Here is a 12,901-nt window from a genome sequence, read left to right on the forward strand (position 1 = left end):
GAAAGTGGAAAAAACAAAATTGTGGCAAATAGACATATTGTATAGAAAAAGGTGTGTACAATAGATATCCTTGTCATTTTAAATAGGAAATATGAAAACAAAAATAGGTATCATATGATTTAACTATTATTTAGATGCTCTTTGTCATAACACAATGGAATCTCCTTTATATACATGCTGTTGATTGTTGTTTCCACGGAAGCCATCTTTAGTTATTTTAGTTTCCATGGAAACGTCATTTATACTTTTGCCATAGCTTTGTTTTTTAAGTCGCATGGTGAATGAGAGAAAATTTTTGAAATTTTTTGAGTCAATCCTAAATTTGTAAACAAGAGAGTAATACTCTGTTTTGCCTTAAAAATGTGACTTGGTTATTGTTTGAAAAACTACTTTTTTTATTAAATTAAATGTTTCACTCTTTGTACACATGTTAATCCTTGAATCTCACACACACACATATCTTTACTCAGAACAAATGTTTGCACCCATGAGCACATGTTACTTTTGTTAAATGCATATATGTATTGTTAAAGTTTTTGTTAATTATAGTGAACTTTGTACCTGCATCTTTTTTGTTGCATATTTTTTGCAAAGTTTGTTTCATGTAAAAAAAGAGACAGTAGTTTTAAGTTTTTTTTATATGACATATTTCTTCCTTACGAGAAATTAAAGACTTAAAGTAGTCATAAAATCGCCAAAATATATGCAACAGTAACTAAACTATGAGTTATATTATTATTGTGTGTTTTTGATAGGACTGTTCAATACTTTATTGGAACTCCAATTGTGATATGACCCCCTGACCCTTGACACTAACATGTAGTTTAAATAGCTACAGGTGAATTCCTGCTTTGGTTGTTGTACCTAAGGATTGGGTATTAAGAAAATTGAGAGAATACCATTTGTGACTCTTGCTTTTGCTACATAAATTATTTTGTTGAAGATTTTTTTTTAAAGAATGGAGCTAGTTTATATAATAAATAAGATCTGCTATTATTGGATTTATGTAAACTTTAATTCCAAAATTTGTGAAATTTTTTATCATGAACCTGTAGTAAACTGAAATTTTGTACTTCCAATATAAAATTCATCATGTTTTTGTTAAGTTTCTGTTTTGAATTTAAATGGACATTGGTTAAATGAGAAAATTGCTCCAAAATTTTGTTTTGAATTTGAAAACAGTTTGTTCAGAGATGGATGGGGATGAAGAAAAAAAAGTAAGGTATGATGATCTCACAAGCAGAATAAGTTTGTTATAGGTTGGCGACTAGTTCAACACAAAATAATCTAACAATAAAAAAAATACAAGTAATTTACATTTCAGTTATAATTTATTAAATTTTGGGGTGAATAATTTTTTATGAAAGAGGCACAGATACTTTTTAACTGTTTAAAATATAAAATGAAAAATTGCTGCGTTAAATATTTTTCTAATTGTTTGCAGTATTCATGCAAAACCAATTTCAATGTTTTGCATGCTAAGGGAGACAATTCAAAGGAAAAAAAATACTCCGAATGGAAGAAAATACAGCTTATTTCTAAATACAAATTATTTAATGGACAAATCTATTCTTTTGTAAAAACTACTTTGATTCCAGTATTATATTAAAAGTATGCTGGTTGGAGAACTAAGAATTTATGACCTATGTATGTGTTCGCATTATCTGTTATCAAGGATTTGTATAGTTAGACATACTATACAAATACTTACTTTTATAAAAGATCGTTTAATGATTTTTTTTATAAAATTTTTAATGCCATATTTATATTTGTAAATGAATTGTGAAATATTTAACCAAATGAAATTTAAACACATTTTATAGTTTAAAGATCTATAATTTATTTAATTTTATCTTTTAAGAAATGTTGTTTTTAGAAATTGGTTAAATAGTTATCATATACTTGTGCTTTATATTATATGCATTTTATCTTCAGTTTTGGTAAATTTGCATGTGATTTAAATAGAATTTGCATTTAAACACTAAAAATAAAAAGATATTAATATAACAATGGACATGTGCATATTTAAAACAATGTTGGTTTGACTTTTTGTATACTAAAACTGTATATATATATATAGTACAAAATGTATATAAAGTGGGAGTAAATTAGGTCAATTTAGGATATTAACCCCTTTTTTAGGTCAATCTACAAATTAAGATTTGATAGTTGTAATCACACAAAAGGACATTTGCATATTTAAAAGAAAAAGACATTAACAGTGTCTTATTTTAATAGAATACCAATATATATATATATGTTTAATGCAAAAAATATACATTTCTTAAAGGGATAGTAGCTACGATTTTGACAAAAATATGAACAAGTTTTAAAGCTGCTAAAATCATAGATATGTACTAAATATAAGCAATAAGATCGCTAGAATGTTTTCATAAACTACAGAAGTGTTAATAATTGATATTTCATATCGTGTTGTGTGCCTATTCATCTCATTAATTATGCATCGGTTTTACTTCCCGAATTTTGCCGACACAGCGAGTGAGATAACCAATATATATATAGATACGAACACGTGCTTTTTGTTTTCTTACATATTTGATAATTACTCTATACTAAACGTACATATTTGACGTCATTTATCAAATTATGTAAATAAAAAATATAACAAATACCGGCATATTATTCCAACCCAAGATTCTCCAACAATGGCGATATTATACACTTGTTATTACATTTGTATGACTTAACCATGCCGATAATGTATACACGTGTTTGTGTGTTAAATCGGGGCCTCCATGAAGGATACACTTGAAAAATAATACTAAAGTTTAGGAAGTTGATTTATAATTTCTTCTAAGGTGGGAGATTACTGCCCGTAAATTTATAAACATACTTTTGACAATTATGAACACGTTGAGATTTTTGTTCGTGTGATCTGGAAAATTTAAGAAATGTAAACATTACGCAAACCGTCGGCTACTTCTGTTTGACTTTCCCTGTGTCGCAGGTGTTTTGAGTGATTTTAATGACCGATCTCGTTGCATTTTTTTATTTTTAATTTACAATAACTTGTCTGCACCTCTTTTTTATTTCTTTTCTGGCTGAAACTGTAAATTCACGTACTATTTCCGCGATAACATTCCCCTGTTCGACCATTTTCCCTTCGAGGCACAATGTGCGATTGCGCATTAGGAACTGAAGAGTAAAGGTCATATGAATAAGGCTTAACATCGAATTATTATCTATAGACAATAAATAAATGTAGGTGCTAAACGTTAAAAATCTTCTAAACACTTAATGGAACGTAACCAGTAATTGTTTTCATCATAATTATTTTACTTTTTGTACAAAATCCAGCATATAGATTAAAAAAGTAATTTTAATGAAAATCTTAGCTACTATCCGTTTAAATTTTACCGACTGAACATCTTTATATTTTTTTTAAGATGCAAAGTCTTTTCAAAACAAAAGTTTAGTACATTTGTAATACAAAACTGTAGTAAGATTTCAGTGCTGTCTTTGTCTATGCTTTCCTGTTTATTTTCTTTTTCATAGTGCTTTATTTACAAGCTTAAAATACTCTTAGTATTATTTTAGTGCTGAATTTTAAAAAAAATTGTAAACGCAAAGAATCTCAAGAAATTTGTTTATGTCAATGTTTGTGTACATTACTTTGCTTACTTACAAATTATCTTGTGACATTTTATCAGTGCTATAATAATCAAGTCTTTTTAGTGCTTTTCAGATTTTAGACGATACTTAAAAAAAAACTATGTATAATTCATTTCATGAAAATTGTGCGGAGAGTAAATTTAGATATTAAATATTTTTATAAAATAAAAGTTTATATGCTTGTCAGCCTTTTATCGCTTTGCAAACAATAACATATTTTTTAGTAAGTTTTGCATGCTTTATTGCTTCACAAAATTCTGTTTTTTAATCAAGGGAGATATTGTTTTATCTGTTTTTTAATCAAGGGAGAAATTGTTGCATACTAATTTCCAAATACAAAGAAACATGCATTTACAAAAAAGTCCAAAAAGTTATTTGTGAAAATGATAAATCTTTAATCATATATAATGTGATTGTTGCTATTTTTAGGACTTATTTATCTCTGAATCTCAAATTAAATTGATTATCTTTTTAAGAATCTCAAATATTGTTTTTTGGTGGTTTTTTTTTTGTAAATAGTTATACACTAATATTGATTTTATAACAATATAGTAAAATTAGATGATATTTAGTGAATGTAGTTTTAGACATAGAGCACCATGCACACACCTTTCTTTTGTTTGTCAAGTTTTTCATTAACAAATAAATTTTAACAAATAAATATGAAAATTATATATTTAAAAAAAATTAATAAAAATGATATTTCTCTTTCTTAGACTCGCTTAGAAATGTTTTTTGATAATGGAATAACAGTGAATACACAAGTATAATTATATGTAGCATATACATTTCAATTAAGATTTATTTTTCAATAAAAGACTAACATTTAACTACATGTATGTTATTTTTGTTGCTTATATACTTTGCCATAATGTTTCATGTATACTCATTCCATTTTTAATTGTTTATATTGCCAATATTTTAGATGAAATTATTTATTTTTGGATTGTTTTTAATCTTTTATTTGTCAATTTGCTGTGAATATTTTAAAATATGTAGCTAGTCTGTGTTAGAAAATTTTCACCCAATATGTCTATTATTTTGTGTAATATTTTGAAAGCAAACTTGTTTCTGAATGAGGACTGATCTGAATGCCAAAATAAGTGTATTTTGTTTTTTGTGACACAGTGAGAAATAATAAACAGTTGTCTCCCTTATGAAGAGATTTGTTACCTCCCTTTTACAACTAGGTAACAGCTGACAATATCAAATATTTCTCACTTGTTGCTTAATCAAAATATAAAAATGTGTTTTGAATGAAAAATTATAATTGTGGAGATCTTTTTTTCAAAATGAGATTCGTTTTCAATACAAATGACAATTACAGTTACCATGGTGATTAGACATGCAATTTTGTTTTCATTTATTTTTTAACAAAAGCAGTGATTCAAAAATATATTAATAAGGAGTCTTGATATGCATAATTTAACAATATGTAAAAAAAAAAGCCTTTCTATCAAAATAATAGATTAGATAATAAAGGAAATTGTTTTAAAAGTGAAACATGTGACTTGCATTCAAAGGCTTTAGCCTGATGTCTACTTATAACCTTAAAACAGCTTATTGTCATAGTCACAAGCAGTTAATATCTCATTTCCATGGTAACAGGTTGTTAGAAATGTATTAAAATCGTACATCAACAAGCATTATTTAGAAGTAAGTTCAAATGTACAAAATCATAAATATATTTATTATTGTGTGGTGTTCAGTTGTAGTGGATAATTAATAAATAAGGAAAAATCATTTTGTTTTCATTTTCTTGTCCATAAAATTTTCATGCCTCCCATTAAATTTTACCCTTTTCCATTAATACGACCTTCTGTATGTCCCAAAATTGGTTTCCGTTCTCCAACTTAAGTTTGCCTCAACCAAATGTTATGAAACCTATACACAATACATATTACCACATAACACAGATCAAATTTGAATTTTGGTGGTGTCTGTTCTGTCTGATACCGGTTTTGACAGTTAGTTTAACCGGTTGATTCCAACATGCATTGAAAAAAGCACAAAGTTCTCCAAACACGTCTTTATTGGATGTCAAAAGGTAAAAACTACAAAAGATAAAATAAAAACAACCTTAAGTGAAATGTGCATCTGGTGCAACAAAATTGGCACTGTTAATTTTATTTTTATTACAAACACATACATAGTCAAAAATACAATTTTCAATACAATGTCAAAATTGTTTACAAAAATTTATTCGATCGATTCAGGCTCTTGAGAGCCTCTTGTTTATTGAGAAACATCAATAATTTTTAAAAATCGGCCTTCCAGATTTTAGCTGCAATAAAAACGTCCATGGCCTTGGCTGAATTGACTTAAAAATTATGGTGGATGTGCATTACACCCAAAAGCAGATGAGCTACTGTATGAAATCTACATGAAAGTACAGTGATCTCGTAACTGGATTATTTGTATGTCGACACCTCATTTACATTTACCCAAGAATGGATATTACTATTATTCATAAAATCATATTTCCAATCAATTGATTGATTTGAGGCAATTATTTTGTTGTATGCATTGGAGCTGAGACTACTTATAGTATTGGAGGTAATACTGCAGAATTGTATGAAGTTTTGAAAGGCTATTTATTCATTTTTATACAACAGCAAAATTTTTGCGGCCGTATATTGGTATCACGTCGTCGTCAGCGTCATCCGAAGACGGATGGTTTCCGTATAATAACTTTAGTACAAGTAAATAGAAATCAATAAAACTTTAACACAATGTTTATAACCACAAAAGGAAGTTTGGGATTGGTTTTGGGGGTTATGGTCCCCAAGGTTGAGGAATAAGGGGTTCACAGGGCACAAAACAAGCATTTATCTAGTGTCAGGACAGTAAGTTGTGTATAAGTATTTCAAGGTTATGGGGCAAACAGTTTAGGTATAAAGGGCCAAAAACAAGCATTTTTGTAGTTTCAAGACAATAAATTGGAGTTATCTTTCTTTGTCCAGAATGGTTGTTGAATCATCTAAAACTAATGCTTATGAAATCTTTGAAAATTAGAGTTATCTTTCTTTGTCCAGAAAAATAGTTGAATCAACTTAAATCAATGCTATATATACAACATACAATGCAATATTCACTTTTACTGTCAACTGATAAATTAAAGCAATCTTTACCATTCAGTGATTACAAGCATTTTGATTACCATTCTAGGGTTATGCCCCTTTACAAGTGGAAAAATTGAAGGATTTTTCGTTTCTGTTCTCTTAACTTACGTTTGTCTCAACTAAATTTAATGAAATGTGTATATGTTAGCGGCAATAAGTGAAATAAGGCATTAAGTTGTTGCCTGAAATTTTCAGGCATTAAGCTTATTTCCTGAAATCTGATGATGATTATTCATCCTATTGCTGAACATAATTTTAGGCAATAAGTAAACTCTGGAATGTATGCATATTTGGTGATTTATTCTTGATTTAAAGTAGTTTCTCAATTATATTTCTAATATTACATTGTATAAATATACATATAATTGATAAATCTTCAAATTTAGTAAGTTTAGTCATTTTAGCAGCTAAAAAAAACAGAAGTAACTCATACAAATACATTCATGTTTTTGAAGTACTACAAAATATTAAAAGATTTAACAAGAGTGCACACACTGAAATGTCTGGCCTTCTTTAATAATCATTGATTTTATGTTGATAGTCCTAAATGTAAAGCTTTATTACAACTGTCACATAAACTTAACATTAACCAAGAAAACCAAACATTGATCAATGAACCATGAAAATGATGCCAAGGTCAGATAAATATGATAAACCACGCCAGGCAGACATGTACAGCTAACAATTCTTCCATACAACAAATATAGTTGATCTATAGACTTACTGCCTATGCGTTAGCTTATTGCCTAGGATTTAAGCTTAATGCCTAATTTCACTTATTGCCGCTAACATATATAATTCCTATTACCTCTAAACTCAGTTTAAGTTCAATTTTTGGCAGCTTCACCTTTATAGTTCTTGAGTTATGTCCCTTTATAACGTTATATGCTAGTGGGGGCATCATCTGTGTTCCTTTGGACACATTCCCCATTTATTTTTTTAGAAGTTACTTTTAATTAATATTAATTTTAACAATGACTGTATGACATTTTGTATTTTAATACTTATAATTATTGTTGCAAACTTCATTAGAAATTTGAATTGAGATCATTTTTGGAATAAGGGAGAGGGGAGGTGAAAAAAAATTTGTCTCATTTCAGATTTCAGATACAAAAAGAAAATTTCTTCAAATATTTTTTTTTTAGAGGATTAATATTCAACAGCAGAGTAAATTGCTCAAAAGCAAAAAAGAAACCTATGCTGTGTCAACTTTTTAATCACAATCCAAATTCAGAACTGTATCCAGCTTGAATGTTGTGTCCATACTTGTTCAGGGTTCGACATCTGCGGTCGTATATAAAGCTGCGCCCTGTGGAGCATCTGGTTTAATTCATTGATGCGGTATTTCGAAAGGAAGGTGTCAAAGTAGAGCAACATGACGTAGCCTTTCAAAATATCATAATTATTTGACGGGAAATTTTAGATTACCGACCGTTATCGTAATTAACATATCAAAAAGGCACTGGCTACGGTTACATGGAAATGTAACAATAATAAAAATATTATTGTTACATTGGGGACTAAATGCCGGAATGCATGGTTGGATAAGGAACCGATTAATTACGAATGTAACAATAATTGTTGAGGCTACGGTTACATTGCGTTATTGTTACATGAAAAACAGCAATGTTTGATGGGACTAGTAATATGTACTAAATAATAAAAGTTGAAGACATTATCTTATATTTACAATACATACAAGTATAACATACAATTTTTTTATTTTTTTATAGTACGTCCTCCATGGATTCTGAAATCGGACTCGGACATCTCTTAAACTGAGTTTTACTATGCGTAGTGTTGTGCGTTTGTTTTTTCTACATTGGCTAGAGGTATAGGGGAGGGTTGAGATCTCATAAACATGTTTAACCCCACCGCAATGTTGCGCCTTTCTCAAGTCAGGAGCCTTTGCATGGCCTTTGTAAGTCTTGTATGATTTTTTAATGTTAATTTCTTGTGTATAATTCGGAGTTTAGTATGACGTCCATTATCACTAAACTAGTATACACATTTGTTTAGGGGCCAGCTGAAGGACGCCTCCGACGGGTGCGGGAGTTTCTCGCTACATTGAAGACCCATTGGTGACCTTCGTCTGTTGTCTGCTCTATGTTCGGCTTGTTGTCGCTTTGACACATTCCCTGCCATTTCCATTCTCAATTTTATACATGTATACAGAAGTTCACAGTGTTAGTTCACAGTTAGCAATCTTTGCTTTTGATGTATCAATTTTTGGTAAATGCGTTTGTATAGCTGTATGCAATTTGTGTCTTGCTATTGTTTCAGTTTCGTTTCAAACGCATCCAATACAAGTTTTAAATTTTTCACCCAAACAAAATTGGTAATAGGAATCTTTTCATCTTTTGCTCAAAGTATAATGACAGCAATACGAGTAGGTGTGCAGTTAAATACTTAAAAGTGAACAGTTTTCTCAGCCCGAGTTTTCAACAACAAACCATTGAACTATATTTTTCGCCTTTGGCACCACTAATTTGAAGTAGTATCTTTAAGAACATCAAATCCATTAATACCTAAAACTGTTTAAACACCATTTGTTGAATAATAATATTTATTATTATAACAAGTATTATTTAGTAGACATGAATGAATTAAGCAACAAAACTATATAGAAGATTTAAGTTTAATAAATCTAGCGTACATTGCTGTTTTTCATGTAACAATGACGCAATGTAACCGTAGCCTCAATAATTATTGTTACATTCGTAATTAATTGGTTCCTTACCCAACTTTGCATTCCGGCAATTAGTCTCCAATGTAACAATAATATTTTTATTATTGTTACATTTCCAAGTAACCGTAGCCAGTGCCTATAAAAAAGGGTGAAAGATACCAAAGGGACAGTCAAATACACATAAGAATTACTGTAATTCAGGGTCTTATCAAAAGTTGCGAGTTAAAAATGGAACAATTCGGAATTAACCTCCCTTACACTAGTAAATTATGTATAAAGAAATGTCAGGTTTTGGACTAATTGCGAACAATGGGGGTGATAGATTTTTTTCCCCCAAATTTCTCAAATTCCAAATTTTTGAAAAGTATAAAGAAGAAATCTTTAATTGCACAATATTGCGCAATAGATTTGTAACATCTTGACAATTGTTTTGTGTCAGAAACTCATATTATGTCAAAAATTCGATCACAATCCAAATTCAGAGCTGTATCAAACTTTAATGTTGTGTCCATACTTGCCCCAACTGAAAAGAAAATGCGCCCGGGGGAGAAAATATAGCGTCCGGGGAAAAGAAAAGGCGCCCGTAGATGTAGCATCGTACATATCCCCATTTGTATTAAGGACAAAACAAGCAATGATATATTTTTTTTCAGGAAAAAAAATATTGTTATAAAATGTTATTGTATTATAATTTTCTTCTCCGGGCGCTACTTTTCCTTCTCCGGGTGCTTTTCCTCTCCCGGGCGCTCTCGGGCGCTTTTTAATAGTACCGCATAGACGCATATGTCTAGGAATATTTTTAAACCTCCCTAATTCCAAACACAGTTTTTCACAATCATTGATGCATACCAAGTTTGTAAATACTGGTCCTTTATACGAGTTTTATAACATCTAAAAGTATATTTACATAATTCTGTGCAGTCCAAACATATTGTTCATACCATGATTAAACAATAAATCACGAACACTAGACGCCCAGTTCTTTTTACCATTGTTTGCATCTTCTAATAAAAGTTGATAAACATCATAAACAATAGGTGGCTTATTTACAATAATATGAAGCCAATTATGAATATTTCAAAATAATTGTTTTCTTGAGATATACATGTTCACCACATAAAAAACTTAAAGGAACATTTTAGTAGTTTTAAATCAAATCTACAGAAAGGGTTGTGTATTTGCTCTACATCATTTACACGGTGAAAACCCCATATTTCAGATGCATAGTTTAGTACGGAACCAACCATACTATCACACAGTAGTCATTCTTGACTTGTGGATATAAACACATGTTTTAGAGAGTTCAGAAGTGACGAAAGCGCTCTTGATCCCTGTTGAGATAATCTTTTTTTTTGGGTATGTAAGAATTTTCCATTATAATGAAGTAGCATACCCAAATACACGTAAGAGATCACTACCTGTAGTTTTTGTCGAGCCTGCAACTTTTGTTGCAGAAAGCTCGACATAGGGATAGTGATCCGACGGCGGCGTTAGCTAACTTCTTAAAAGCTTTATATTTTAGAAGGTGAAAGACCTGGTTGCTTCATACTTTGTATAAAGATGCCTCATGTTACGAAGTTTCCGTCAGTCACATGTCCAACGTCCTTGACCTTATTTTCATGGTTCAGTGACCACTTGAAAAAAAGTTCAGATTTTTTGTAATGTTGAATTCTCTCTTATTATAAGTAAAAGGATAATTATATTTGGTATGTGCGTACCTTGCAAGGTCCTCATGCCCGTTAGACAGTTTTAACTTGACCTCGACCTCATTCCATGGATCAGTGAACACGGTTAAGTTTTGGTGGTCAAGTCCATATCTCAGACACTATAAGCAAAAGGGCTAGTATATTCAGTGTATGTAAGGATTATAAAGTGTACATGTCCAACTGGCAGGTGTCGTCTGACCTTGACCTCATTTTCATGGTTCAGTGGTTATAATTAAGTTTTTGTGTTTTGGTCTGTTTTTCTCATACTTTATGCAATAGGTCTACTATATTTGTTGTATGGAATGATTGTAAGCTGTACATGTCTAGCGGGCAGATGTCATCTGACCTTGACCTCATTTTCATGGATCAGTGGTCAAAGTTAAGTTTTTAAGTTTCGTTCTCTTTATCTTATACTATAAGCCATAGGTCAACTATATTTGGTGTATAGAAATATTTTATAATCTATATGCAAGTGGTGCAGGTTTTATTTGACCTTAACCTCATTTTCACGGTTCATTGATCAGTGTTAAGTTTTTGTGTTTGGTCTATTTTTCTTAAACTGTAAGTAATAGGTCAACTTTAATTGTTGTATGGAAGCATTATGAGCTGTATATGTCTGCCTGGCATGGTTCATCTGACCTTGACCTCATTCTCATGGTTCATTGGTCTTTATTTAGTTATCTTGGTTAATGTTTAGTTTATGTGACAGTTGTAATAAAGCTTTATACTTAGGACTATCAACATATAATATCAATGATTAGTAAAGAAGGCGAGACATTTCAGCGTGTGTACTCTTGTTTACCATCATGCATGAAACTGAAGTTAGCTGACTGCCATCCATTTCTAAAAACAACAATTTTGGTTTTGTCTGTATTTACCTCAATGTTCCATTTTTAACAATAGATTGATAGAATATCTAGTAATTTTTGTAACATTTCGGGAGACTTACAAAACAATACATTGTCATCAGCGAAAAGAATTAAGTGTATTAGAAAACAATTGAGTTGTACAACGTCATCACTAGCATTTACGGACATATCTTCTATTATATCATTGACGAAGAACACTGAAAAATAATAAGGGAGACAATGGGTCCCATTGTTTCACACCAAGTAAATTGTTAATTGCGTCTGAAAGTATACCACCAGATCTAACTCGTAGCAGGACCGCAGACGAATAAATAGATTTGATCGTATTAACAAATTTGCTACTGACACCATTTTGTATATAATAAGATCCGTCTGCTTAGTTTATCAAATGCTTTACGGAAATCCACAAAGGTACAAAACAGGTTCATTTTATGTTGCAGGACATGTGTAATAATTCCATGGATAACAAAAATTGCATCTATAGTTGAACTGCCTGGTCGGAATCCAATTGGTTATCAATTAACTTTCCCTCGTCTTCTGACCACGACAGTAAGCGACTTGTTAATATAGACGTAAATTGTTTAGATAAGACACTTACTTTTATAATAAGTCTATAGTTGTTTGAGTCCGTTAAATCACCACTTTTCGGAACTGCAATAACAAGTCCTTCTGTCCAGAGTTCAGGAAAAATCACACTTTCAAATACATTATTAAATAGTGTTTTTAAGATCGGCGCAAACAATAGTGGACCTTCTGAGAACATTTCACCTATAATTTTGTCATTACCCGCACTTTTTCCGGATTTCAATTTGTGTATTGCTTAAATAACTTCTTCATCAGTAATTTCAGAATCTAAAAAGTCAACGTGGGACTAACTTATTA

Source organism: Mytilus galloprovincialis, chromosome 13, assembly GCF_965363235.1.
Source record: "Mytilus galloprovincialis chromosome 13, xbMytGall1.hap1.1, whole genome shotgun sequence".
NCBI classification, from domain to species: Eukaryota; Metazoa; Mollusca; class Bivalvia; order Mytilida; family Mytilidae; genus Mytilus; species Mytilus galloprovincialis.